The following is a 27,859-nucleotide window of genomic DNA, read 5'->3' as shown; positions in this document are numbered from 1 at the left end:
AATCTATCCACCTGCCTTACAGTGGTTGCCTGGATGGTAACCCTGGTTTGTTAGCATAGCTCTTTTGGAGGGACTGTCCCTCTTTGGGAGCCCTGTCCCTCTTTCCTCCTCATTTGTCCCTCTTTCAGGACTTTGTCCCTCTTTTCTATGTAAATATATATATTTCTCGTCAAAAAAAAAAAAAAAAAAAGTTTGACTCTAAACTTTATTCCCATCCTTTAAATTGATATATTACTAATTTTAAAATGTTAGTATGAAGAATGAACCAAGATAGAAAGGACCAGTGTGGTTTGAATCATAAAACATACTTTTCTTATGAAATCGTTATGATGTGCGTTACTAGGGGTGTGATGGGGTGGGATCAGGGGTGTGGCTTAAAGAGAATCTGTATTGTTAAAATCACACAAAAGTAAACATACCAGTGCGTAAGGGGACATCTCCTATTACCCTCTGTCACATTTTTGCCGCTTCCCGCCGCATTAAAAGTGGTTAAAAACAGTTTTAAAAAGTTTGTTTATAAACAAACAAAATGGCCACCAAAACAGGAAGTAGGTTGATGTACAGTATGTCCACACATAGAAAATACATCCATACACAAGCAGGCTGTATACAGCCTTCCTTTTGAATCTCAAGAGATCATTGTGTGTTTCTTTCCCCCTGCATCTCTCATGCACTGAAGTTTCAGGCTGCTCTTTTCTTCCTGCAAACAGCTTTGCCTTTGTCTGTAATTCCTCACTATGTGAAAGCCCAGCCAGCTCAGAGGACGATTTATCCAGCTTGTAAAAGATGAGAGAAGAGAGAAGCTGCCCTAATCTAAATAATACACAGGCAGTGTGCATAGAGGGGCCTGGAAGGGGGAGTTCATAGCAGAACCACAACACTGAAGAGCTTGGCAGCCTTCCAGACACAGGCTGACAAGTCTGACAAGAGAGAGATAAGTTGATTTATTACAGAGACTGTGACAGTACAAAGTGCTGCAGTAAGCCAGAACACATGAGAATAGCTTTTGGAACTTGTAGGATGATAAAAAACAGGATGCAATTTTTGTTACAGAGTCTCTAAGTGTCCCTCTTTTCTCATCTCAAAAAGTTGAGAGGTATGTGTGAATATTAATATTATATACTTACTTTGTCATACCCATATTACCAGTACATATATTGAGCTCTCTGTGTCTTTTTCTGTATTCCACTGGTAATAATCTAACATTTTTAAAGGGGGGGGGGGGGGGGAGGAATCGGCCTCCATATCCCTCTCACTACAGCTTCCCTTTACTGATCTGGTCTCCCCAGCAGACCTGACCCCTCCACGCCTTTGTAGCTATGCTGAAATGTAGCCCTGAACAATGTGGTGTTGGGTGGAGGTTGCCATCCTAATGCAGAGAGCTGCATCTGCATTTCCTTCACTTGTAATTGTGATTTACATGTACTGTAATGTATTTACCCTCCGGAGAAATATTCATGCCTGAAAGTTATTGTAACAAGAAACCAAACTACAAACCGCCGACAAGAACATAATTTTATCCCAACTGCTAGGAGAGCAAACCTCCCAATACAGAGTGCGCCACATAACTGCCTGCTGGCTTCTGAGCTCTGTGCATAACGCCCATTATTAACTGCCAGCAGCAGCAGCTGATGGGCGCAGCTAAGCCATAAATCATCTGACATCTTTCCAGTAAGGTTTGCCTTAGGGGGAATTATTCTTATTGTGTATTTATCTGCCACATCTTCTGCAGCACTTTACAGAGTGCATAGTCATGTCACTGACTGTCCTCAGAAAAGCTCACCATCTAATCCTGCCGTAGTAGTAGTAGTAGTAGTAGTAGTAGTAGTAGCTCTGACATCTTCTGCAGCACTTTACACAGTACATAGTCATGTCACTGACTGTCCTCAGAGGAGCTCACAATCTAATCCTACCACCATAGTCCTAGTCTAATGCCCTACCATATTATTATGCATTTATACAGCACTGACATCTTTTGCAGCACATTAGAGTACACCTTCATGTCACTGACTGTCCTCAGAGAAGCTCACCATCTAATCCTGCCTTAATAATAATAATAATAATAATATTACTAGCTCTGACATTTTCTGCAGCACTTTACAGTGTGCACAGTCATGTCACTGACTGTCCTCAGAGGAGCTCACAATCTAATACCATCTTATTATTATGTATTTATCTAGCTCTGACATCTTCTGCAGCATGTTACAGATTACATAGTCATGTCACTGACTGTTCTCTGAGGAGCTGACACACTAATCTCTACCATAGACTCCCAAAATTGCAGGTCTTGTGGGATGTTCCTGGTACAATAATACCAAGATGATTGTAGTCTGCCATCCTCTACACTGCCAAAGTAACTGAGGCCTGCCTCTTTGTACAGTGTGACAGCCAAGGGGAAAGTGGTACACCATTTTGTATAGGGTGACAACTAAGAGGACTGAGGTTCACCATTCTGGACAGTTTGACGATCAAGGGGACTAAGGTCTTTCTTTCTGGACAGAATGACAACCAAGTGGACTGAGGTGTTACCACTCTGTACAGTGTGACAACAGGAATGGTTCCAGCTACATTGGGACCCTGGGGCAAAAGTAACTTAGAGGGCCCTCCTTACCCCCCCCCCCCTTTTCAACCAAATCACCTCCAGGGCCCCTAAGCTGGCTGCCAGGCCCAATCCAATTCCCCCTCCCCATCACACAATATCATTAGGTGTCCGTGGGGGGGGGTGTCAGGCAATTTCCCCCTTTGCCTCTGGAAGTGCCGGCCCTATGTAACAACCAAGGGGACTGAGGACCACCATACTGTACAATGTGACAACCATGGGGGGTAAGTTATACTATTCTGTACAGTGGGACAAACAAGGAGACTGAGGTTCACCATTGTGTACACTGTGACAAACAAATTTAATTGTGTGAAGAAACGCGGAAAAGCCGCCGCAAGTGTTCAGGGTGAGGCGGCTGTTTCCGCGTCCAACATGGCGGCACAACGCGAAGAAACCGCCACATGCCGCATAGGCAGAGCGGTGGAGTCCGCGTTGGACGCGGCGGTTTGTACGCATAGCGATACCCCTGACATGGTGGTTGGACGCGGGGAGTCCACCGCTTGCTTGGAAAGCGGTGCGGCGGCTCCCGCGCCCGAATCAGCTGATACTTTGCAAAACATGTCTGGTGTGGTTGGGACTGCTAGTCCACACAGGTTCAGAAGGACGCGCGCGCGCTGAGGCAGAGCTTATATGACAGCCAGAGAAGAGTCAGCTGACCAAGCTGGTCAGCTGACATTTTCACCATCCTCCATTGGTCCAGCACTTAGGGGTGGCGCTGGAGAGCGCTGTGGTATATATACTGGGGGCTGGTCATTTCTCTGGTGTCTGCCGTTGCGATCACTACGTGGTAGAACTCAAACCTTGTCTGTATCTGTGTTCTAGCATAGTTTCCAAAGGTGTTGACGATCAAGGAACTCACACCTTAGCGTCAGGAATATTGAACTGTATTATTTGTTATGACCTTCTGCCTGCCTGACTATCCCTTTGAACTCTGATTCTGTACCTTGCTATTTCTGATATCCTGTTGCCAAACTCTGCTCGTTCCGGGACTCTGTATCTGCCTCCTGATTCTGTACCTCGTTATTCTGATACTCCGTTGCCAAACCCTGCCTGTCCATTGGATTCCGTATCAGTCTCCTGAATCTGTACCTTATCTGTCTGTGTGTTAACGACCTGGCTTGCCCGACCTCGAGAACTGACCTTACTGTTAGAGGCAGTTCTAACAGAGTGTCACTCACACTCTGTCCTTCCTACTCTGTCTAGCTCCTCCCCCTGGAGAGTCTAGACCTTCGCAAGGAACATACTTCTGTGCAGTACTCAAAGTATTGCTGTTGCACTCACTTGTTATCTCAGGTGTCCAGAGGTTAGTAGATATATCTGATTATCGGTGATACTGCAGATCATCGATAATCGGTATATTCTGTATTCTAGGTGATACTGCAGTTCACCGGTAATCAGACCCTCTCTGTGTTACACCGATCGTTACAAATTGCTTATGAATTGATTATGACCTTTGTTGGCCTAGATGGGCCAAAGTAAGGATGCCTCTTGACTATCTCCTCCTGGTTCCTGAAACTGAACTCAGCTAAAACCGAGCGCTTGATTTTCCCACCATTTGCCTTACCACCCCTACCTGATATTCACGCCACGACTCTGCTCTTTCCTTCAGTCCAAAATGTCCATATCCAAAATGCTACCAGAGCCCGCAATTTTCACCTACGCAACATCTCAAGGATCCTCCCCTTCTTGACCACTTTCAAGCTTCTCATCCACACCCTCATCATCTCCCGCATTGTTCCAGCGCAGGCACAGTAGCAGCTCTTCGTTTGGCTAAGGTGGAAATAGCCAGAGGACTTGCGCCTGCACAGTTTTGCGGATAAGACCCGGGCTGAACTATATCCGCCTTAGCCTGAACAAAGATCCGCTACTGTGCCTGCGCTGGATCACGGTAGGTAAGTATTTACCTCGCCGGTGTTCGGGGCGCGCAGTGCTGGATTGCTGGGACAGAGGATAGCGGGGCAAACCTTGTTAGGATTCAGAGGCTTCCCCCTCCCGAGGTAAGTATCCCCCAGAGGGGTTTTTTTGTTACAGGTTTTCTTTAACTCTCTCAGATGAGCACCTATTCCCATCCCCACTAAGTGTTCCCTCCCCTTTTAGATTGTAAGCCTTTGGCAGGGTCTTCTTTCTTTTTTTTTTCCTTTTTAAAGTGACACTGAAGTGAAAAAAATTATGATATAATGAATTGGTTCTGTAGTACGGCTCATTAATACAACATTCGTAGCAAAGAAAATAGTCTATTTTTATTTTCAGTTATCTAGTTTTTTTTATAACATTGCAGCATCATTCTCTAATATTTGCAATTTACACACTATACTCGGGATTCTAAACGATTTCACAGAGCAGGCTAATGACCTTTTGAACTTTCCTCTGCAGAAAAAACAAAATACAGTGACACACTTGATAATAAGCTTCAGAAGACAGAGCTCTCTGCAACTTTGAAAGTCATACAGATCAGTGTGAAGCTCTTTTGCATTGATAACTGGAGTTTAACTCTTCCTGTACTGGAAACAATATTAGACTCCTATCTCTGCTGCTAATGTTTTTTATTTCTTGGCTGTACTACACATACAAATCATTATATCATAAGTTTATTTTCACTTCAGGTTCCCTTTAATTACATTTCCTGTAGTGACAAAGTTAGTGAAATATCACTCGTGACTTTAGTCACCTGAACACCTTCAGGGAGAATGTTTCACAATAAATCCAGTTTGACCCTACATATTGTAACCATACCCTAACATCAAGCTTTTCCCCTAACCTGAAAAGCTAGCCTCGCCCTAACCACTAACAGGAGACATAAATGTGAACTCTCTGAATGCTAATTCCTAACTGGATCTTCGTGACCTACAGAACACTTGATTCCTACTTAAATTCAGAAAATGCAAAAATTCTGATGCCACTGGCACCATGTGGTCAGGCTAAAGGTGGCCACTAACGATACAATTAGTTGAATAAATGTGTATGAAGGATTATTCGTATGATCAATAGAAATGATGGTTTGGGACCACAAATGGACAAACATCTCCTAACCAATGCAATCCCATTAATGAAATTGATCTGATTTTCGGATAAATCCATCAATCGGATTGGATTTGTTCCACTAGTGGTCCCAAATGATCATTTCCAGTTGTTCATACAAATAATCATTTGTAAACGATTAACAAATTGTATCGTAACAAGTGGTGGTCTTTAAAGAGAACCTGTACTGAGTAAAAATATTTAAAATAAACACATGAGGTAACTTCAAATGAACATTACAGAGTTACCTCACCATCAGTTCCTCTCAGAAGCTCACCATTTTCTTCTGACAATAATCCCATCCAGTTCTGACAATATTTTGTCAGATCTGAAATATATCAGTTGCTGTCAGTAAAATATCAGTTGCTGTCAGTTATAGCTGAGAGGAAAACGGATGTACCAGGTAATGTCTATGTTTCCCTATGGCTCAAGTGGTCGATGTTACAGTTTAACTGTGTGCTGACCAGAAAGCTGTTATGGGTAATGGCTATTTTCAAAATGGAGGACGGAAAATTCCCTTGATCATAGTGAACAAACAGGACGCGGGACAGGAGAAAGACACTGAGGAGTAGACTACATGGAAGGTAAGTATGACTTGTGTATGCTTATTTTGACTTTTATTTTCAGTACAGGTTTTCTTTAAGGTGTCCACACATGTTTCAATTTTATAGATTTCAATTCAAGAAGTACAATGAATTTTCTGACTGATTGTAACATTTAAAAAATCTGACCAATGTACCATTTGTGTTCAATTTTCCACAATTGTGAAATTTTTTTTGTAAACTCTGAAAGAATTGCTTGGCTGTATATATTAAGAAATTGACTGACTATCCTACAGAATTCAATCTTTTGAAAAATTGTACAGAAATGTCTGCCTTTTCCCATCGAGTTTATAAAAAATTGAAAATTCAATCAGATTCCTGGCTTGAATAACATTAAAAGCCTTTGGTTTTTCTGTACAACCGATCATTTTTATTAAATTTCTGTAAAATTAGATCTTTTTATCATGTGTGACCACCTTAAAGGGAACCTACCTGAATCCCGTAAAGTTGTTTAAAATAAGCACACGATGTAACTGCAAATGAATATTACATACATCAGTTCCTCTCTCCACCAAGCCCACCATTTTCTTCTTACAACAATCCATTCCAGTTATGACAAGATTTTGTCAGAACTAAAATATATCAGTTGCTGTCAGTTATAACTAAAAGGACAACTGATGTGCAAGGTAATGTCCATATTTCCCTTAGACTCAAGTGGGTGATATTACAGTTTAACAGTGTGCTGACCTGGGAGCTGTTATGGAGTAATGCAGTTTTTAAAATAAAGACCTGAAAATTCCATTGATCTAATGGGACGAATAGGATGCAGGAGAGGAGAAAAAGATTGAGGCCTAGAATACACAGGAGGGAAGTATGACCCGTGTATGTTTGTTTTGACTTTTAATTTTTAGTTCAGGTTTGCTTTAAAGAGACACTGAAGCGGAAAAAAAAATTATGATATAATGAACTGGTTGTGCAGTACGGATAATTACTATAAGATTAGAAGCAAAGAAAATATTCTCATATTTTTATTTTCAGTTATATAGTGTTATTTTATAACCTTGCATCATTCTCTAATATTTGCAGTTTACACACTACTCGGCATTATAAATGTTTTTACAGAGCAGTCTTGAAAACTTGGCCTGTCCTCTGGGGAGAAAAAGAAAATACAGTGACTGACAGTTAAGATAATAAGCTTCAGAAGACAGAGCTTTCTGCGTCTTTTGAAAGTTGTGGAGCTCAATGGCTTTTTTTGCATAGATAACTGGAGTTTCTTAACTCTTCGTGCACTGGAAACAATATTAGACTCCTATCTCTGCTGCTAATGTTTTATTTCTTAGCTGTACTACACATACAAATCATTATATCCTATTTTTTTTTTCGCTTTAGTGTCTCTTTAACAGTGTTGTTGCATCCTATCAGAGGTAGGCACAGTATAAGCATCCCAATAATAGAGCTGGTTTGAGTTTATATCCTGATATACAGTATGTCTGCTTCTCTTGTACGCAGAGCAGCATGGGAAATGAAGTGAGCAGCTCTGAACCTGAAGAGGATCAGGATGAGAAATTCACAGAAAAGGAATCTGAAGTAAGAAACTTACACAAACTTACATCACAGCAAGTTGCAATCACAATGTAATCTGATCGGTATTTGCAACTATCTGACAAACAAGAGTTCCCATGCATAGCGGCACAATGTTTCATGCGATTGTCCTTATCCACTTTGCAATTTTAATTGTATAAAAGTAGTGAGAGGACTTTCATGTGACCTGGGGAAATTGCAGTCCCAAAGTCCTGACCTGACAATGGGATTTTGTGTACTCCCACAGATTTAAACCTAAACGCAGGAAAACTGCAGCATGCAGGACGTTTGCTTCAAAATCACACATCGCAATGAATCGCAGAGTGGGAATTGAGCACCATAATTACACGGATAATCACTCAGCTATAAGTGAACGTTTGTGGTTACCCACAATGCACCACTACTGAATATGCAAATTATCTCTTTTCGCTCCTGTAAGCAAAGCTCTCATCCAGAACCGCTGGTGTACTGGTCCAAGCCCTATTCCTATACAGCCATATCACTCCCTACCATGTACTGATGAGGACCAACAGTCCAAAACAGGCTGTCTACATGTGGGTTTGATATGGCTGTGTAAAATTTAAGCTACAAGCTTGCTATACAACAGCAGTTCTGGATGCAAGCTTTGCTTACAGGGGCGATAAGAGATCATTTGCATATTCAGTAGTGGTGCATTGTGGGTAGCCACAAATGTTCACTTGTAGCTGAATTATTGCAAATTTCCTTCTGTTTTAAGAAGGCAAATCACATTGCTCTTTAGTAGGAGGGTTTTTAGGTCTCTTTTATCCCCTATACACTCCTAGTGGTTTGGGTCACCCTGAGCTGCTTAGTTACTCTGTTGTACTGATAATCACGGTGCCCATGTGACTTCCAAATGCTTTCTATAACTGGTCAGCCAGTGCTCTGATTCAGAGGCCCCAGTCAGGAAGGACTGTCAGAACCTTGATCTGTCTTCAGTGCCTGCCTAGAAAATGGAAAACACTCAGCCTGTTGATTGGTCTATGAAGAGAAGCAGCACACTGTTTAGATCATCACTGTGGCTCGGGGTTACTGCTCTGAGCTGCGGATTTTTGTCCTGTGCCTGGCTCAGAGTTACTGCTAGGTGGGTGGGGTGGGGGCTTGGGGGGTAAAACAAGCTACTGTATAAATACACTAGGTTCACAGCCAAGCTGGCCCCGGAGAGCCTCCTAAACATCCAGTTTGTGAACGAGGCTTAAAGAGATGTGCTCAACACAACTGAGTCTATATACAACTGGCACCATAATAAGTGCCCCAGCAGATGTAAACTACACATGTATAACCAATAAGAAAAGATCATCTGCATGAGGAAAAAATGGCAATGCACACTACCAGGTTCAACTGTAAAACATAATCTTTATTCAAAACACCAAGACCAAACAATAAATAAAAACACTTAAAATATGGGTCATAGACCCTGGGAATTCTGGTATGAACACTAAATAACTATATATAATGTGGTTGATTCGAAATAGTCAACCAATTGTACTAATACTGGGCAGTAACATATGTCTACATAAATGCAGTCACAAGAAATAATATACATCAAGTGACCAGTCTCACTGTTGATGAATCCATATACATCAAAAAGACTCAGTAGCATAAATGGCTACAACACTCTCTGGCCAGCAAAGACATAGCATAATACAGATATTGAATCAGATACTAAACCTCTTGCACACCATGGACAATAAACTGTTAATTTTATACATGTTAAATGCCAGTCAGCGCTCCCAGCGAGACAGTGGAAAGAATGAGAAAGAGTAAAGTGTTACCTGCCCGTCAGTATACCCGTGCACACAGTCCCCAGAGCCCTCAGTAGCCATTTATGCTACTGAGTCTTTTTGATGTATATGGATTAATTAACAGTGAGACTGGTCACTTGATGTATATTATTTCTTGTGACTGCATTTATGTAGACATATGTTACTGCCCAGTATTAGTACAATTGGTTGACTATTTCGAATCAACCACATTATATATAGTTATTTAGTGTTCATCCCAGAATCCCCAGGGTCTATGACCCATATTTTAAGTGTTTTTATTTGTTTGGTCTTGGTGTTTTGAATAAAGATTATGTTTTACAGTTGAACCTGGTAGTGTGCATTGCCATTTTTTCCTCATGCAGATGATCTTTTCTTATTGGTTATACGAGGCTTAAAGAGACTCTGAAGTCTCATGAAAATCATCTTTTTTTTAAAAAAAACTGTTTAACATGCCAGCCCTACCTAAAACGCTGCATCCCCGCGGCTGTAATATGTAGTAATTTCACCTACTTTTCAGTACTTTTTCAGTTGAAAAGTGCTGGAAAGTTGTTTTAAATAGAAGATGAAAAATGATCTCCTAGGAGAAAACTCAGGTGAAAAAGTGAATTGCATCTGGTGAATTGCATATGGGTCCTGGTCTCTGAACAGCCCAGGTGAATTACCCAGAGCATCTAGCATGGGGTGTGGGGAGAACGCACACTGTCAGTACCCGTCAGACACATGGCTCACATGTGTAGCAGGATCACACAATACATTTTTATAAACTGCTTAGCATTTCATGACACATTAGATAAACTAGTCTGTCTGGTTTAAAGTGACATTTCTGTGCTGGATATGCAGTGCATGCTGGGAAGGAACAGTGACGATCGAATGTCTTTACTGTAAGCCTGCAGGTTATGTGCACCCTGAATGGTCTGTCATTCTCTCTCATAAATACCATTGCTGACTAAAGCAGAAAAAACAATCTTGAGGTGGCACACATACCCCAGGGGAATATAGGCTATATCAGTGAAGCAGGGTGAATGACAAAACACGACACAGAACATTTATATTGCGCTTTTCTCTTGACGGACTCAAAGCGCCAGAACTACAGCCACTAGAGCAGACAGTAGACAGTAGCAGTGTTAAGGAGTCTTGCCCAGGGTCTTCTTTCTGAATAAGTGCTGGCTTACTGAACAGGAAGAGCCAAGATTAAAAACCCTGGTTTCCTCTGTCAGAAGCTGAGCCCTTAAAGCAAATCTAAAGGGAAAATAAACTTTATGAGATAGTGAATTGTATGTGTAGTACAGCTAAGAAATAGAACATCAGTAGCAAAGAAAAGAGTCTCATAGTTTTCCAGTACAGGAAGAATAAGTAGAAAAATGACCCAGAAGATGCTGGCACTATATAATTCCAAAATAATATACGGTAACTACCTGGAGGAGCAGCCCCTGCCTACAACTAAGGGGGCCTCGACTTCTTCCTACCTTACTACCCTCCTTTAAAGCCGCTCTCCTACACTTCCATGGTGTCCATCTGTCTAAAAGTGAGTACACATGCACACTTATGGGAAGGCACGGATTAGGACTTCATGCCTCGAGCAACAGTTCGGGCCCATTCTCACTCAGGCGATTAGTGGGTGATTCCTGCTAATCGCCGAGTGGTAGCACTTTTCAAATACATACCTTATGGCAGTGAACTCACTGCCGCGATTGCCGCTGATCGTGTGTGATTCACCATCAGCGGCAATTGCAAAAAACGCGTTGCTTGCAGTATTTTCCCGCAATTATGGAGCGATCGTGATACAGTGCTTAAAAAAAGCTCTGATCGCAATCACGAGAGTGTACAGGGATTTCATTGCGATAATCACAGTAAAATTACTTGCCCAAAATGCTAGCGTTTTGAGATTGCTAGTGTGAATGGGCCTTTTAGGGCTGCACAATGAAGCAGCATGGACTGGGAGGGCTAAGGAGGGAGAACAATGGACTAGGCTGGCGCTCTAGAGCTCTCACCAATGCATCAGTATGGATTGGGGGCTGCTAGGTCCTCGGCAGAGATGGACCTGAACAACTGCCTCGGCCAACAGCCATCCAGTGTGCGCAATGCATAATTTCCCTCACCGCTGTGCAGAGAAGTGCAGTGGTGGTGCTGGTATACCTCCTCAAGCATTGGGTCCAGTCTGCCTTCATCTGCTGCAGCCCCCACCCACTATCACGCAATAGCCTTGGTGCCATTGTATATTACAAATCGGTTAAGCAAAACGTCAGATAACTCCGATTATTTATTTCATTCTTGAATACTAAAAAATCAACTAAAGCTTAGGTCCGAAAAATTGGCTAAAACTTGGATGTCCACTAATCACCCAATGCAATGTATCTAATGCGTAGTAGTCTGATGGCTTGACTAGCATTTCCTACCTGCACACCATCACGGCTTTCTGCAACATCTCGTCCAATGGTGTCTCTGTAATCACTCTGCTTTTCTGTAAGCAGATTGGCTGTATTATTCCCTCCCACAACATGGTGGCCTGACAGTGATTTGTATTCTCATTGCAGATTGCCCTGGATGTTAACAATGGACCTGTCACTGCCCAGAGCTCTGTGGTTATCAATGCTGTGCCAGCCAATAACTACGGTAAGCTTCCAATACAGAGTGCATAATAGAGTCACTTAAAGGGTTACTGCATTAATAGTTGTTCTACTTGGGGAAATTATGAGAGCTGCCATTACTGACCTCACTCCAGGACAATGACAGTTACCTGCAGGGCTGTGGAGTTGGTACAAAAATCTTTTGTCTCTGACTCCTCCGTTTATGAAACCACAGACTCTGACTCCAGGTATCCAAAATTGCTTAGACTCCACAACCTTGGTTACCTGGCTGCCATACTTATCTTGTGGCTTATGCTGTTTCTGAGGAGAGCACCTGTAATAAGCATGCACACAATCTACTCAGAGGACCCGAATGTACTTGCTTATTGCAAAAAGTGAATAAAAAGAAAAGCATAAAACACTTTCTTCTTTCCTATTACTTAGATTTTAAAAACCCAACCAAATGCAATACTATTTTTTTTTTCAAGGAAAGTTCAAAATTTACATTTCCAAACCCCCCAAAAAATAAAAAATTCTAACCTTAACCTCCACTTAATGTTATCCCTCAGGTACAAAATTAGATACTTGCCTAAAGAGAGGGAAGCCTGAGGACCATAGTAGCTGATTGCCAGCGATAAATCCCTTGCACCAATCACTGTATATAGCCAATAACTTATGCATCAACCGCTTGCATTAGTTGTGTAATGCTTGAAGGTGACCACTGACGGTCCAATTTCTAGCAAAAAAAAAAAATCATTCTACCAATCAGATTATTCTGATAGGATGTGATTGGATTGGTTGTAGATAATCTCTGTGGATGGGCACAATTGTCCGATTGGATTTTCTTTGAACCAAAATTTGGATTTTCTTGTTGGTTGTGATAGACAGGAAGCAAAGATTGGTTCGCTGACGGTGTAGTGAATGATGTATTACGATATCCCTTCCAATCAGAATTATATGATCGCTTGAATGATTTTTTGATATAAATTGGATCGTTAGTGGCCACCTTTATGGCCAAGGAACAGCTCCCCAAAGACTGGTGCAGAATTCAGTGTATTCATGCTTCCTTCCCTCCCAGACAAACCCCAACCAGTAATGTCATAGAGACTAGTCACAACAGCAATTGGAGAAGCCTATCTGGGATAGGAACTAGGGTTAGCTCCACACACCCATTGTGTTAATCACTGCCAGGAATAGGCAAGGTGGGTGGAGCATGCGGGAACAGCAGGAAAGAAGGCTGTGTAAGACAGCAGCAAGCTGTTGGCACAGCTACCAATCGCAGCTTTAAAGATGAACTGTAGTGTAAATAACATGACATAATTTAACCACTTCCGGATACCGGGTGGTTTTGCTGATCGGTGCTGCGTGGGCTCTCCAGCCCGCAGCACCGATCAGCTAGCAGCCAGGCCGATCAGACTTCCCCCCTTTTTTCCCCACTAGGGGGATGTCCTGCTGGGGGGGTCTGATCGCCGCCGGCTGCTTGCGCTTGCGGCTTGCTTGCTCTCTTCAAAGCCCCCCTCCGCAGCGCTTCCTGGCCGCCTTCCCCTTCCCTCCCTCTACCTCTTCCCCGTGTGTTTACATTTACCCTGCGAGCCACGATCGGAGGCTCGCAGGGTGTTCACGGAGACACCCTCCGTGAACTGACATGGAACGGCCGCAGTTAAGCGTACGCCGAATCCTGAAGTGGTTAAACTGTTTAACAAGCGGGACAACTGAGCAAATGAAATGTGTTGGTTTTTATCCAAAGGAGAATGTTTAATTTTAAAACTATAATGGCTGAAAACTGAGAAATAATGATTTTTTTTTCAATCATTTTTGTATTTTTCCCATTAAAAAGCATTTAGAATAAAAAATTTCTTAGCAAAATGTACTACACACAGAAAGCCTAATTGGTGGCGAAAAAAACGAGGTATAGATCATTTTCTTGTGATAAGTAGTAATATAGTTATTAGGGAATAAAAGGGAGGAGCACTGACAGGTGAAAATTGCTCTGGTCCGTTAGGGTAAAAACCCTTGGGGATGAACTTGTTAAAATGATATCCATCTTTCCATAGTTACATTGTATTACACAGGGCGACTTTTTCTCAAAGTCAGCAGCTCCATTCAGCAGAAAAAGTCTCCATGTGTAATACAATGTAACTATGGAAAGATGGATATCATTTTAAAGCTCTCCTTCTCCTCTTTCTGACGACACCTAAACCGCGGCCCTTTTAGTTTTCTCTATTTTCGCGATCGAAATCGCGGCCGCGGCAATTTCGATCGCGAAAATAGCAAACACTAAAAGGCGTAGGGCGGCGGTTTATATACCATTGGAAAGAGGAGAAAGAGAGCTTTAAAATGATATGCATCTTTCCATAGTTTCTGCACTGCTCGGGAGTCCCTTGAAAGTTCCTTTTTGTTATATTGCAAAAAATGCTAAATTTTTTGCAATATTTTAAATGCACATTTTTTCTACATGTATTTCTATGAAATGCAATTGCTTGTATAAATGTTTGGGCCTCAGCTAGAGTTTAAGGTTGGAAATGAGGTGCGGGATATTTTCAGAATTTTTTTTCTTTTCCTTTACTTAGTATCCTCCACCCTCAGCAGTCCAGTGACTTGCAGCTGTGCTGGGGTCAGGATATGGGGGGTCCTGTCTGTGCCTTGCTCACAGTGGCCCCGCAGGTGCTGCTGTGGTGACATTATTGAGATTGTCCCCTGACTGCCCATCGCCCTCAGCTGTTCTCCACATGTAGAATAGTTTTATCACAGTAAGGTGAGGCTCTGTCATTCTTTCAGTGTCAACATACCTGTGTGCACTGCGGGTGTGGGCAGAGGACTACAATCAGCAATATAACAACTTTTACCTTCATTCCAATGTCATAGTGTCACCAACCACAGCCAGGAATGCCATTGTTGTCTGCCTCTGTAATTGTTACATTATACAAACAGCTTCCATGCAGATGACTACGCTGCCTTCTCCTAATACATCAGAACTAGTCATATGATGGTACACACTCGGGATATAGTGACATTTCAGTACTTAAATATATTCATTTATATTATTTTAATTATATTTAATCAGTGTTTGCCCAATGTAAAATCTTTCCTCTCTCTGATTTACTTTCTACACACTGGTGGTGAAATCTTTGGTTCTGCCAGGTGATCTGTGCGGAATGTTCATTACTGAGAGTTCTATGCACAAAGGGAGATATTGCTTGCTTGGCAGTTTGAAAAAGCTGTTATTTCCCACAATGCAGTGAGCATGCAGCAAAACATGCACCGCCGCACTGGTCATTAAAAAGGAACTCCAGTGAAAATAATGTAATAAAAAGTGCTTAATTTTTACAATAATTGTGTATAAATGATTTAGTCAGTGTTTGTTCATTTAAACATCTTTCCTCTCCCTGATTTACATTCTGACATTTATCACATGGTGACATTTTTACTGCTGGCAGGTGATGTCACTGGAAGGAGATGCTGCTTGCTTTTTTGCCAGTTGGAAACAGCTGGTATTTCTCACAATGCAACAAGGCTCCCACAGTGTGATGTCAGTACCTCAGGGCTGTGAGGCACTGACATCACACTGTGGGAGGGGTTTCACCACAATATCAGCCATACAGAGCCCCCTGATGATCCGTTTGTGAAAAAGTTTCTCATGGGAAAGGGGGTATCCGCTACTGATTGGGATGAAGTTCAATCCTTGGTTACGGTTTCTAATGAACTGACTTACAATCAAAGTGTGTTTGTGCTCATCTGCGTTCCTTTTGCACATTTTTTTTTTTCACGGTAAAAAAATCCCACAACCTTTTTTTTCCCCCACTTATTGTGCAAACTGAAACATTTCAACAACTGTGAAAAAAAAATTGCATGCGGAAACATTTTTGAAATCGCTATCGTTTTAAAAACCGCCTGCAGAATCGCAAGCACAGGTATGCTCCTTGCCTAAGAGTAGTGATGGTCCTAATCAGCTAATTACAATTAGGGCTCGTTTCCACTAGTGCGGTGCGAATCCCTGGGATTCCACCGCTGACGAAATCGCATGCGGATGCGATTCCGCGTGCGTTTTTTGCCGCGAATTCGCATGCGATTTCGCATAGGCAGGGTCTATGCGAATTTAACCATGTCACTGCCTGACTCAATTTGTATTACTTTTCATGCGAATTCGCGGCAAAAAACGCACGTGCGTTTTCCCTATTAAATACATGGGCTGCGATTCGCCTGCATTCCTCACGCAGGCGAATTCTGCAGGCCCTACCGTGCAGAAAAATCCTGCACAGAAAAACGCACGAAAACAATGACAAGTGGAAACAGTCCCATCCACTTTCATTGCCTATGCGAATTCGCATGCAGGCCACGCATGCGAATTCGCCCTAGTGGAAACGGGCCCTTACAGGAAATTTTGTGTAAATTTTCACAATTACGCCCATACGCAATTATGATTTTCAAATTCAATTGATTCCGTGTAATCCTTCGTAATTTCACGTAATTTTCATGTAATTTCTTCCCAATTTTAGCAGCGAATATTGTCACCAAAATTGCTGAGGAGAATAGTGGGTACAAGTAAAAAAAAAAAAATTTCAAAAAGACCTTGGAGTTTTTTTTTAAATACTGATTTCACAAATGCAAAGGAAAAATGGTTTTTCAAGTCAGAATAAAACATTTTTCATTTGTATTTTTGAAATCCTTTTTTTTCTTTTTTAAAACAAAATGTGTGTTTTTCAACATCATACCAATATACTGTAAATGATAAAGCAGTACAATGTGGACATGTGAGGACCACAGCAAAGTCTCAGGGTTTTACATTATCACACATTGCAAAAGGACAATGCCCAAATCACAACAACAATACTGCTGATCGTAAACCCCAAACCCCACCTCTTAACTATCCCGCCCACCATCCTCCGGTAATCTCTTGAGGATACAATTTACTGTAAGACCACCTATGATATTTCCAACCTTCCCAGTGTTCCTTGAAGCTGTTCCAGAAGGTACCACTTAGTATCTTTAAAGTGTTCCATCAGGTCACATGGTTCTCTCCCAGTGCAGGAGTCCAGGAGAAAGAGCTTCCCACTCTTTTAATAATGAGATAAGTTTCTCTGAAACTAGAAGTTCTTTTTTTTTTACTTGTGCCCACTACTCTCCTGTCTCCTTAACATATCCGGCAATTTTGGTGGCACTAGCATGTATGGGGGCTTTGCTATTTACTGCTAAAATAAGCACAAAATAAGTGAAAATTACGTAAAATTACAAATGACTACAATCACAGACGAAATTAATTGCAATATTTTTTTCATCCCCAAAAAATTTTGTGCCAACTTTATGAATTTGCATCGTGATTGCAGATTTTGATGCAAAATGTCTATGCAAAATTTGTGCTCATCACTACCTAAGAGCGTTCAAACATCACAACTCCCTCCTATGCAAGACGAGAGAGAGGGACATCTAGTGATCAAATGTGTTCCCTCCATCCACATCTGGATCAACACCACCAATTTTAGCCCCGTAAAATAAAACAAAATAAATCCCTCACCTCCATCCCAAGCCCTTCATATATCCAGATCTCTGTTTGATGTGGGAGAAGCATTTGACAATTCTGGAAGACAGCTGGTTACCTCTTTCTCCCGAAGCTAAGCTGTGGAGGAACTCTAACCCACCATAAATAATAATGTAAATGACATGAGTCAGATTAACGTTGTGCTCTAATTTGCAGCCGTTTAAAGAGAGTCTGAAGCGAGAATAAATCTCGCTTCAGACCTCATAGATAGCAGGGGCATGTGTGCCCCTGCTAAACCGCCGCTATCCCGCGGCTTACCGGGGGTCCCTACACCCTCAAACCCACCCCCGTACAGAGCGGAATCTCTTCCGCATTGAGGCAGGGCTAACCGCCGCAGCCCTGCCTCCAGTCGCGTCTATCAGACGCGTACCTCCGCCTCTCCCCCGCCCCTCTGTCTTCCTTCACTGAGAGGGGCGTGGGAGAGGCGGCGATGCGCATCTGATAGACGCGACTGGAGGCAGGGCTGCAGCCGTTAGCCCTGCCTCATTTCACAACCAACTTTGCGACCAAATCTTGCGGGGGTGGGTTTGGGGGTGAAGGGACCCCCCGTTTAGCGGCACGATATCGGCGGTTTAGCAGGGGCACACGTGCCCCTGCTAACTATGAGCTCTGAAGCGAGAATTATTCTTGCTTCAGAGTCTCTTTAAGTGCAGTCACTGTCACTTTAAACATGAAAAGCATAAAAAAAAGCTAACCCTAAATATTCAACAGATAAAGAAGTCCAGCAACAAAATCACCAGCACTGAGGTCACCTGAAATCTGCGCTAAAACCACCCTGCACACCACCCTGCACACAACAGGGGTGAAATTATACCAGCCAGGGTGAAACCTACCTTGGCACCTGACGCCTTCAAGCCGGGAGATCTAGCATGGTCACTTCAACGCTATGGTAGTTTTGGCCCTGTAGATACATTGCCTATGCCTAAATCACTCCATGCCAGTTCTGACTGATTGACATTTACCAGATGTTCACTACATGCTGCTGAATGTATTTGTTTATCCTCTGTGGCACTGTACAAGTAACTATGGCGTAATCCCGGCACATGGGCAGACAATGGCAGAACTGATGGATGTTATACGCTTTATACTCATACTAACAGTATACAGAGGAGACTACACGTAATTCAAACAGTAGTAAGACACAATAGGAGAGAGTGCCCTGGCCATACATGCCTCTAGTCTAAGGAAATAATGGGTAGGTAAAGTGTATGGAACCTTGGCCCTTATTTAATTCACTTTTTCCCCATAAGTTTTCTTTTAAGCCACCAGCAAGCAAGAAAATGCATCACTTTTTCAAGTACTTTTTTGGTACTTTTTAAATTACAAAGTGGCTAAAATGTATTCTAAACAGAAGATGAAAAATTATCTCCTAGGACAAAACTTAGGGAAAAAAGAGAACCCAACAAGGGCCTATGTGATTTATCCTGGAAACTGGACAATTTGGGCGCCACCATTGGCACTAATGCTAATTAGCGGCAACTGGGCACCCAATTAGAAATTGATGATCATTATCATTATGATCGGTATTAAATCATTAATATGATTTATCATTTATATTATTGTTTATGTAGTAACTCTGGTATTTTCCATTTTATGCAGCCGTTTTGCCACGAGGGGACCGGTAATGTTAGGCATCAGGAAGGGGTGGGGGTTAAAGGACCACTATAGCGAAAATAGCTAAATTTTACCTACAAGTAAAAACATACAAATAAGAAGAACGTTTCTTCCACAGTCAAAATGAGCCATATATGACTTTTCACCTATGTTGCTGTCACTTGCAATAGGCAGTAAAAGTCTGATTGAACTGACAGGTTTTGGACTAGCCCATCTCCTCATGGGGGCTTCTCAGGGTTTTATTTATTTTCAAAAGCACTCAGTGAATGGCAGTTGTACCACCCAACTGCCAAAAAAGTGTGCAGGGAGGCTGGCCAGCATCTTTGTATAAATGCTTTTCAGGGAATGTCTTTATAAAGAATAAAGGCCATGCTGAGAATTCCCTATGAAGAGATGGACTAGTCAAAACCTTTCGGTACTGTCAGATTTCTACTACCTACTGTAAGCAACAGGAATACAGGAGAAAAGTAATGTATGGCTCATTTTACTCTGGAAGAAACTTACTTCATATTGTAGGTGTTTCCTTGCATTTTAAATTATACAATTTTTCCGATAGTTGTCCTTTAAGGATAGGCATTGGAGGGGGGAGTGTTCTGTGTGAGAGTAAGGTTGGGTTTAGCTATAGTAAAATATCGGTAATATTTACTGATATTTTTGTAATGAAAATTAACACTCCGAAATAGTTGAATATCAGAAAATGGTACCGATATATTCTACTATCTGCCATATCCTGGCAACTTTATTTCATGTACACATTTTTTTTTTTGTATTCCTCCCTCTGGGACAAAACAGTTGTGGGCACATACCTAGCTAAAATGGCCTAAGACAGATTTTCTTATCGGATTCAGAAAACCTCTGCAGATTACAGATTTAAAAAAATATGCTGCACATGAACTGCTATTTTGACACACAATATGTATTTAAGCCTCAGCTACAGTATATCGACACTTAGTCCTCTGTGACTTCATCTAAGCCAAGAGAGCGTAGATATACGTCTTGTAGCTGAAGCACAGCTGTGCACGGCTGGGCATTGTTATTGCTTCTCTATAGACCTCCAGCTCTGTCTATTGCAGCACACATTGGTGAAAGGGAATAAATGTTCCCGGAGCAAATAAGATTGATTTTTACCTTAATTATACTTCTATTTACTCAGTTCATAGTGAAAATACACACTGTAGCATTCTTTCAGAATCAAATATCCTCACCATCTATTGTGACATAAACATAATCTAAGTTTTGTGATAAATGGTAGAAATAGCCTAAAAAAATGTTGTTTTTTTTTAATCTACAGTAGCACTTTTTATTTTTAAACTGGAATTTGTAAAACTGAGAAACTAGATGTCCGAAGTAGGGCAAATTTATTGCTGATTAAATAGGGACATGGCTAAACGTTGAAACTGCTCTGGCACAAACAAAGTCTGGATGCAAAGTGGTTTTTAAAGCGAACCGAGGTGAGAGTGATATGGCAGCCTCCATATTTATTCCTTGTAAACCATGCCAGTTGCCTGGCAGTCCTGTTAATATTCTGGCTTACATAGTGTCTGAGTCAAAATCCTCCAACAAGCATAAGGCTAATCTAGTAAAAGCTGAGTCCGAGTACTTGATCTGCAGCATGCTTGTTCAGGGTCTATGGATATGAGTATTAGAGGCACAAGTTCAGGAGGACTGACAGGCAACTGGCATTGTTTAAAAGGAAATACATGAAGCCCCTCCATATCCCTCTCCCTTCGGGTTCCCTTTAGATATGAATGCCAGATGATTGTTTTCATTGCCTGAATTTCACTATCAAATATGTTTCCAGTGATGAAGTCAGTATTGTTGCATCTGGTCCAGTGGGAGGGGTGACCTGGTGACATCATTCCTTACACTCTGCTGTGCTACAGATGTCCAGATGGTAGCGCTGGAGATCAGATGGTGCTTCCCTGCTGTGAAATGAATAGGTGTGACCCATCAGACAGGAACGCACTGCGTCTCATCAATAGTTAAATCGGTATATGTGTTTTCCCATATTCTGCTATTACATTTACCATGGTTGTTTTGCCTGTACTTTCTACACCTGATCAACAATGTTCAGTGGTCTAATCTTGACCCTAACATCTCGCCCTTCTTGATGTCTTACCCTAACATCCCGCATCCAAGTAAGCCTCTTTCTGAGTCCTACCCCTTACTTGACTCCCATCATAAACCCCTTCCTGTGCCTGTGCCCCAGCATTTGGCTATGATATAGAGCGTGATGGCTAACCTTGGCACTCCAGCTGTGGTGGAACTACAAGTCCCATGAGGCATTGCAAGACTCTGACAGCTTTAAGCATAACTCGGGGAGACAGCAGAATGATGGTATTTGTAGTTTTTGCCACAGCTGGAGTGTCAAGGTTAGCCATTACTGATATAGAATAAAATATAAATATGCGCTTTAGGAAATCAGCACTCTGTGGTTCGCGTATAGCAATGTCAATGTGCAAACATAAATTAGAGATAATAATAGCAACGCGCACACTTGTCTCAAGGCAAAAGACATCAAACCAGTCTCACAGTTCCACCAACAGGTGTGCTCCACAGATCCAGCCGTTTAAACAGGGGCGTAGCAATAGGGGTTGCAGAGGTTGCGACCGCATCGGGGCCCGAAGGGCCCTCCCTCAACTACAGTATTAGCTCTCTATTCCAGGGCTTTTCAACCTGTGGTACGCGTACCACCAGTGGTACTTTGCTGTTGGCCAGGTGGTACGCACAAGGTTTGCCTGCCACTTGTTCTGGTTCTATCTTGCCTCCACAAAGTTCCCTTTCTGATCTGAGGCCTGACTGAACTATTCTGCAGGGCAGCACAGCGGGGACCTGGGGGTGGGGGGGGAGGCCCTGAATGCTAAAGAGGCTTCCCCCTTCTTTCGAGGGGATCCAGCGATAGGATCCCCCCGAAGATCTCCTTGTCAGTATGCCTACTACACAGGCGCATGGGTGGTACTTGAAAATGTTCAGGTGATAAAAGGTGGTACAATTAGTGAAAAGATTGAAAACCCCTGCTCTATTGGTCCTGTGCTCATAATAATCACTTCTATAGATACTCTGAACAGTGGTAATCATTAGCTAACTGTTCCCCATCCCCTTCTTGCACTTCTGACACTGTAGTTGCCATTGGCAGGTTTTGGTGCGCCGTATTAATTGTTATGTATAGAGTGCTTGGGGGGCCCCATTGTAAAACTTGCATCGGGGCCCATAGCTCCTTAGCTACGCCACTGCGTTTAAAGCAATGAAATATCCTTTGGTCTCGTGTCGCCGGACACATCACATCACATCCACATGCAAAGAAAGAGTGAAACACAGTAGGACCCTGAAGTTTGTTCTCTGACTTCCTCACTCAGCCATAGTGAGAGGAGAGTGCGTGACGTCACTTCCAGGTGGTTCTTCAGTGATTCTCCAAGAGACCTTCTTTTGTAAACAGCAGCAGTAACAATTGAAAGAAGAGTTTACAGCCTCATCTGGATTTCATAGCCTTAGGAAGCAGAGGAACTAGCCTATCCCCCTTCACATTTTCAATCCCACCTCCGGAGATTTGGGAGGCCAGCCTGGTGAGTGCGGGCACAAAGGGGGGTGTCCTGACACTGGTGCTGGTTACAGGTGCTCTATTAACTTACACAGCTGGATTAGAGTGGTGACGGTTTCCGCTGTTTGACCTAACCTTAATCGCAGTATTACGCTATATGTTTTTTACTCTTTCTTTGCATGTGGATGTGATTGTCCGGCGACACGAGACCAAAGGATATTTCATTGCTTTAAACAGCTGGATCTGTGGAGCATACCTGTTGGTGGAACTGTGAGACTGGTTTGATCTCTTTTTCCTTGAGACAAGTGTGCGCGTTGCTATTATTATCTCATTACTGATATAGAGCAATGCTAGGTACCCACCACACTGCTCGCATTGGGTGCATTTGACTATACAACAGCAGAACACTGGTGTGCAATATATGCACCAAAAGCTGTCACTCGAATCAGGGCAGCTTGTAGGCTAAATTGCACCCAGGGCGAGGGTATTAAAATTGTGGCCCCTTCCCCCCCCCCCCCCCCCCCACCCCCCGAGAACTCGAGAACCCTTACTCTCTAGGGACAGTCACACAGCAACTAGTCACAAGTAGATCTTCCTACTTAATAGTGACCAGCCGCTCATCAGGAGGAAGCAGGGACCAGGAATACACACAGGCGAAAAGAGCCTGGAAAGTCAACTCCAGTCCTCCATGGGCGCTGCGCACTGACAGCCTGCAGTACCACTACAGGACATCAGGTGTCATCACACGGTGGTGACGTGATGATGACTTGACGTCTGACGCAGGCAGCCCAGGAGGAGTCAAGGAAGGTGATCACGCTGGTAATCTTCTTTCTTCTTCCATTTGGCTGCACCGCGCATCACCAGCTCCCTAGCGGTTATGTCCTTCTGCCTGCGCCCCCCTTCTTCTATTTGCTGGTCTGCGCCCAGGGAGGTCGCCCTGCCCGCACTGCCCAAGAAATGACCCTGACTCGGATACACTATAGCCACGTGATACACCTGGGTTTGCCGAGCTGCTATTTTGTATTGTCACAATGGTGGTGGCAGGGGTCTGTCTGCACATCCAAATAAACCGATCCAAGGAATCCTGCTAACAGCTACGTGATACACCTGTCATACGATGGCCAGAATCTTACCATATAGAGACTAGCAGGAGGAGAGAGTTATAGATGCAGATCAAGCATCTATTTTCAGCAAGAATAACTCCTTAATCTTAAGAAAGTGATTTATGTTCTTTCATCCCTCTATTATCACAGTCGCGGCTCATGTCCAGGTTCTCACACAAGTACACACAACTCTGTATTTGGTCAATGGGTGTTGAGTCTGCATCCACCTTAATGACTCATTGCAATGTGATTATTAAATCAGCCCCATTGTGGCTGTCTGTCTATGGCTTGGAGGTTAGCCATGAGTATCCAGCCTAAATCACCATGCCTGGTGGAATGAAGGAATAAGGCTAATAAAGCTGGGACTCTCTCTCGCGCTCTCTCTATCTCTCACTCATTCAAAATGAGCTTTATTGGCAAGACCTATATACTGTACATATTGTCCCTCTGTGTGTGTCTCTCTTTCTTTCTGCGTGTCTCTCTTTGGCCCATATGCAATTCACTTTTTCTCCAGAGTTTTCACCTAGGAGATACTTAGGCCCGGTTCACATTAGCGGTTGTTTGCCAAACGGACCGGATGACCTGACCGGATCCGGACCGGATCCGGATCGGAACCGTACGGTTCTGATCCGGATCCGATCCGGATCCGGTCAGGTTGCATCAGGTGGTAATCAGGATGCGATCCGGATCCGTTTGGCAAAGTTAACGTAAAAAAAAAAAAATATGTTGGGGTCTGGGAGGTCAGCAGAAGGGGGACCTGTGGAATCAGGCCCTCTGCTGTTTAGCACTCACCTCCACCTCCGACATGCTGCCAACATCCTGCCAACACCTCCAGCTCGTGCTGCTCCACTCCAAAATGCTTGCCCAGGTGTCCCCAGCCAATATCGCCGCAAAAATCCGCATAGGAAGTGGGGTAGAACATCCGGATTTCTCAGCCAGTGTGTTGTGCGGCCTCCGGTTCCCATTTGTTTGTATTGGCCGGATGGTGCAGTCCGGCTCCGCCCCGGATACGGCTGCCGGAGGAAAAAATAGCGCATGTTGGAACGGAGGCCGGAGTCCGGATCCGGCCCGGATCCGGTCCGGCTCCGGTTCTGCAGAACGGACCCATGTGAACGGACGCATAGGCTTTAATTGCTATGCCGTGCGTCCGTTCCGTCCGTTCTGCAGGCGGTGCGGCTCCGGCACGGCGATTCCGGAGGGCCACCGCAAGTGTGAACCGGGCCTTATTCCTCTTGTATTTAGAATAACCTTCCAGCACTTTGCAATAGAAAAAGTACCAAAAGGTTGGTGGATAGTACTATAAAAACTACTTTTAACATTTTATTGCTTGCTGGGGATTTAAAATGTGATTTTATTGGCAAGTTTAAATATATCACTTAGGATATGGGCCCTTGTCTCTCTCTCTCTATGGCCCATATGCAATTAACTTTTTCACCTGACTTTTCTCCTAGGAGATAATATTTAAACTGCTTGCTTTTTAAAATAACTTTAGTAATCAAAAAAGTACTATGAAAAATATTTTGAGTATGTTCTTGCTTGCTGGTGCCTTAAGTCATTTTATTGGCAAAGTGTAATATATCGCCTAGGAGAAAACTCAGGAGAAAGAGTTAATTGTATATGGGCCTATGTCTCTCTCGCTCTCTTTCTCTGCTTCTCTCTCTTTGGCCCATATGCAATTCACCTTTTCTCCTGAGTTTTCTCCTATTAGATCATTTTTCATCTTCTATTTAAAATAACTTTTTAGCACTTTGCAATGGAAAAAGTACTAAAAAGTAGGTTAAAGTGCTGTCAAAATTATTTTGAGTATTTGTTTGCTTGTAGGTGGTTTAAAGGGCATTTTATTTACATGTTGTGAAAATATCACCTAGGAGAAAACTCAGATGAAAAAGTGAATTGCATACGGGCCTCTGTGTCTCTCTCTGGCCCATACGGAATTAATGTTTTCTCCTGAGTATTCTCCTAGGAGAGAATTTTTCATCTTTGATTTAGAATAACTTTTCAGAACTTTGCAAAGGAATAAGTGTCAAAAAGTAGGTGAAAAGGTACTATATTAAAATCATTTTGAGTATTTTTGTCTTGCTGGTGATTTAAAAGGCATTTTTATTGACAAGTTTGAAAATATCACCTAGGAGAAATCTCAGGAATAAAAGGTAATTGCATACGGGCCTCTGTGTCTCTCTGGCCCATGTGCAATTCTCTTTTTTTCACCTGTGTTTTCTCCTAGGAGATAATTTTTCAACCTCTGTGTTTAAATTAATTTTTCAGCACTTTGCAATTGAAAAAGTACCAAAAAGTAGGTGAAAAGGTACGATCATTATTTTGAGTATTTTTTGCCTGCTGATGGTTTAAAAGACATTTTATTGACAAATTTGAAAATCTCACCTAGGAAAAATGCATATGTACCATAGTCTGTGGCCCATATGCAATAAAGATTTTCATCTGAGTTTTCTCCTGGGTGATATTTTTTACACCTGCTATAAAATGCCTTTGAAACCAACAGCAAGAAAGAAAACACTCAAAATGATTTTGATAGTACTTTTTCACCAACTTTTGGATACTTTTTTAATTGTAAAATGCTGAAAAGTTATTTTAGAGAAGATAAAAATTAATTAATTTCCTATGGGCCAGTCTCTCTCTCTATGGCCCATATGCAATTCATTTATTCACCTGAGTTATCTACTTGGAGATAATTTTTATTTTCTCTGTAAACTACATTTTTAGCATTTTACAATTGAAAATAGTACCTAAAAGTTGGTGAAAAGGTACTATCAAATTTATTTTGAGTATTTTCTTGCTTGCTGGTCACTTCAAAAGTTATAAAAATATCACCTAGGATAAAACTCAGGAGAAAAATTGAATTGCATATGGGCCTATCTCTCTCGACGTCTTTCTCTGCTTCTCTCTGTTTGGGCCATAAGCAATTCTCTTTTTCACCTGCGTTAACTCCTAGGACATGCAAAAAGTAGGTGAAAAGCTACTATCAAAATTATTTTGAGCATTATGTTGCTTTCTGGAAGCTTAACCCAGGAGGTGGCGCAGCACTATTTTTTAAATTTTTTTATTTTTTAAATCATGTAGCGAGCCCAGGGCTCGCTACATGATAGCCGCAGCGCAGCGGCATCCCCCCACCCACTCCGATCGCCTTCAGCGATCAGAGTAAGCAGGAAATCCCGTTCAGAACGGGATTTCCTGCTGGGCTTCCCCGGTCGCCATGGCGACGGGGCAGGATGACGTCACCGACGTCTTGGACGTCGTGACGTCAGAGGGAGTCCCGATCCACCCCTCAGCGCTGCCTGGCACTGATTGGCCAGGCTGCGCAAGGGGTCGGGGAGGGGGGGGGCTGCGCGGCAAGCGGCGGCGGATCGGCGGCGAGTGGCGGCGATCGAAGTTACACGCAGCTAGCAAAGTGCTAGCTGCGTGTAACAAAAAAAAAATATGCAAATCGGCCCACCAGGGCCTGAGAAATCCTCCTGCGCGATATACCCCGAGCTCAGCTCGGGATTATCGCTCAGGAGGTTAAAAATAATTATATTCACAAGTTTAAAAATATCACCTAGGAGAAAACCCAGGTGAAAAAGTGAATTGAATATGGCCCTTTGTGTGTCTCTCTCTCTCTCTCTCTCTCTCTCTCTCTCTCTCTCTCTCTCTCTCTCTCTCTCTCTCTCTCTCTCTCTCTCTCTCTCTCTCTCTCTCTCTCTCTCTTCCCCTCCCTCTCCCCTCCCTCCCCTCCCCCCTCTCTCCCCCCCCCCCCTCTCTCTCTCTCTCTCTCTCTCTCTCCCCCTCCCTCTTCCCCTCTCTCTCTCTCTCTCTCTCTCTCTCTCCCTCTCCCTCTCCCTCTCCCTCTCCCTCTCCCTCTCCCTCTCTCCAAATCCAAATCCAAAAAAGCGTTATTGGCAGGACCAAATACATTTAGCATTGCCAAAGCAAAACAAAACTTTAACGTGGGGGGGGGGGGGGATTGTGGGATTAAAGGGGAG

At 42.9% G+C, this 27,859-nt stretch overlaps 1 long non-coding RNA gene across 1 annotated transcript in view; it reads left to right on the top strand.

Annotated features, from left to right (window-relative positions):
• LOC137542073 (uncharacterized) overlaps positions 1 to 12,141 on the top strand; it is a 46,821-nt gene extending 34,680 nt beyond the window's left edge. The window contains exons 2-3 of the long non-coding RNA XR_011025350.1: positions 7,669 to 7,746; positions 12,059 to 12,141. This is a non-coding gene — a long non-coding RNA (uncharacterized lncRNA). The remainder of the gene's footprint in view (positions 1 to 7,668; positions 7,747 to 12,058) is intronic.
• Positions 12,142 to 27,859: the final 15,718 nt, after the last annotated feature.

The sequence above is a fragment of the Hyperolius riggenbachi genome, chromosome 12 (genome assembly GCF_040937935.1).
Source record: "Hyperolius riggenbachi isolate aHypRig1 chromosome 12, aHypRig1.pri, whole genome shotgun sequence".
In the NCBI taxonomy this organism is placed as follows: domain Eukaryota; kingdom Metazoa; phylum Chordata; class Amphibia; order Anura; family Hyperoliidae; genus Hyperolius; species Hyperolius riggenbachi.
Note: the sequence above shows the minus strand (reverse complement) of the source record. Positions and strands in the feature narration are given on the sequence as shown.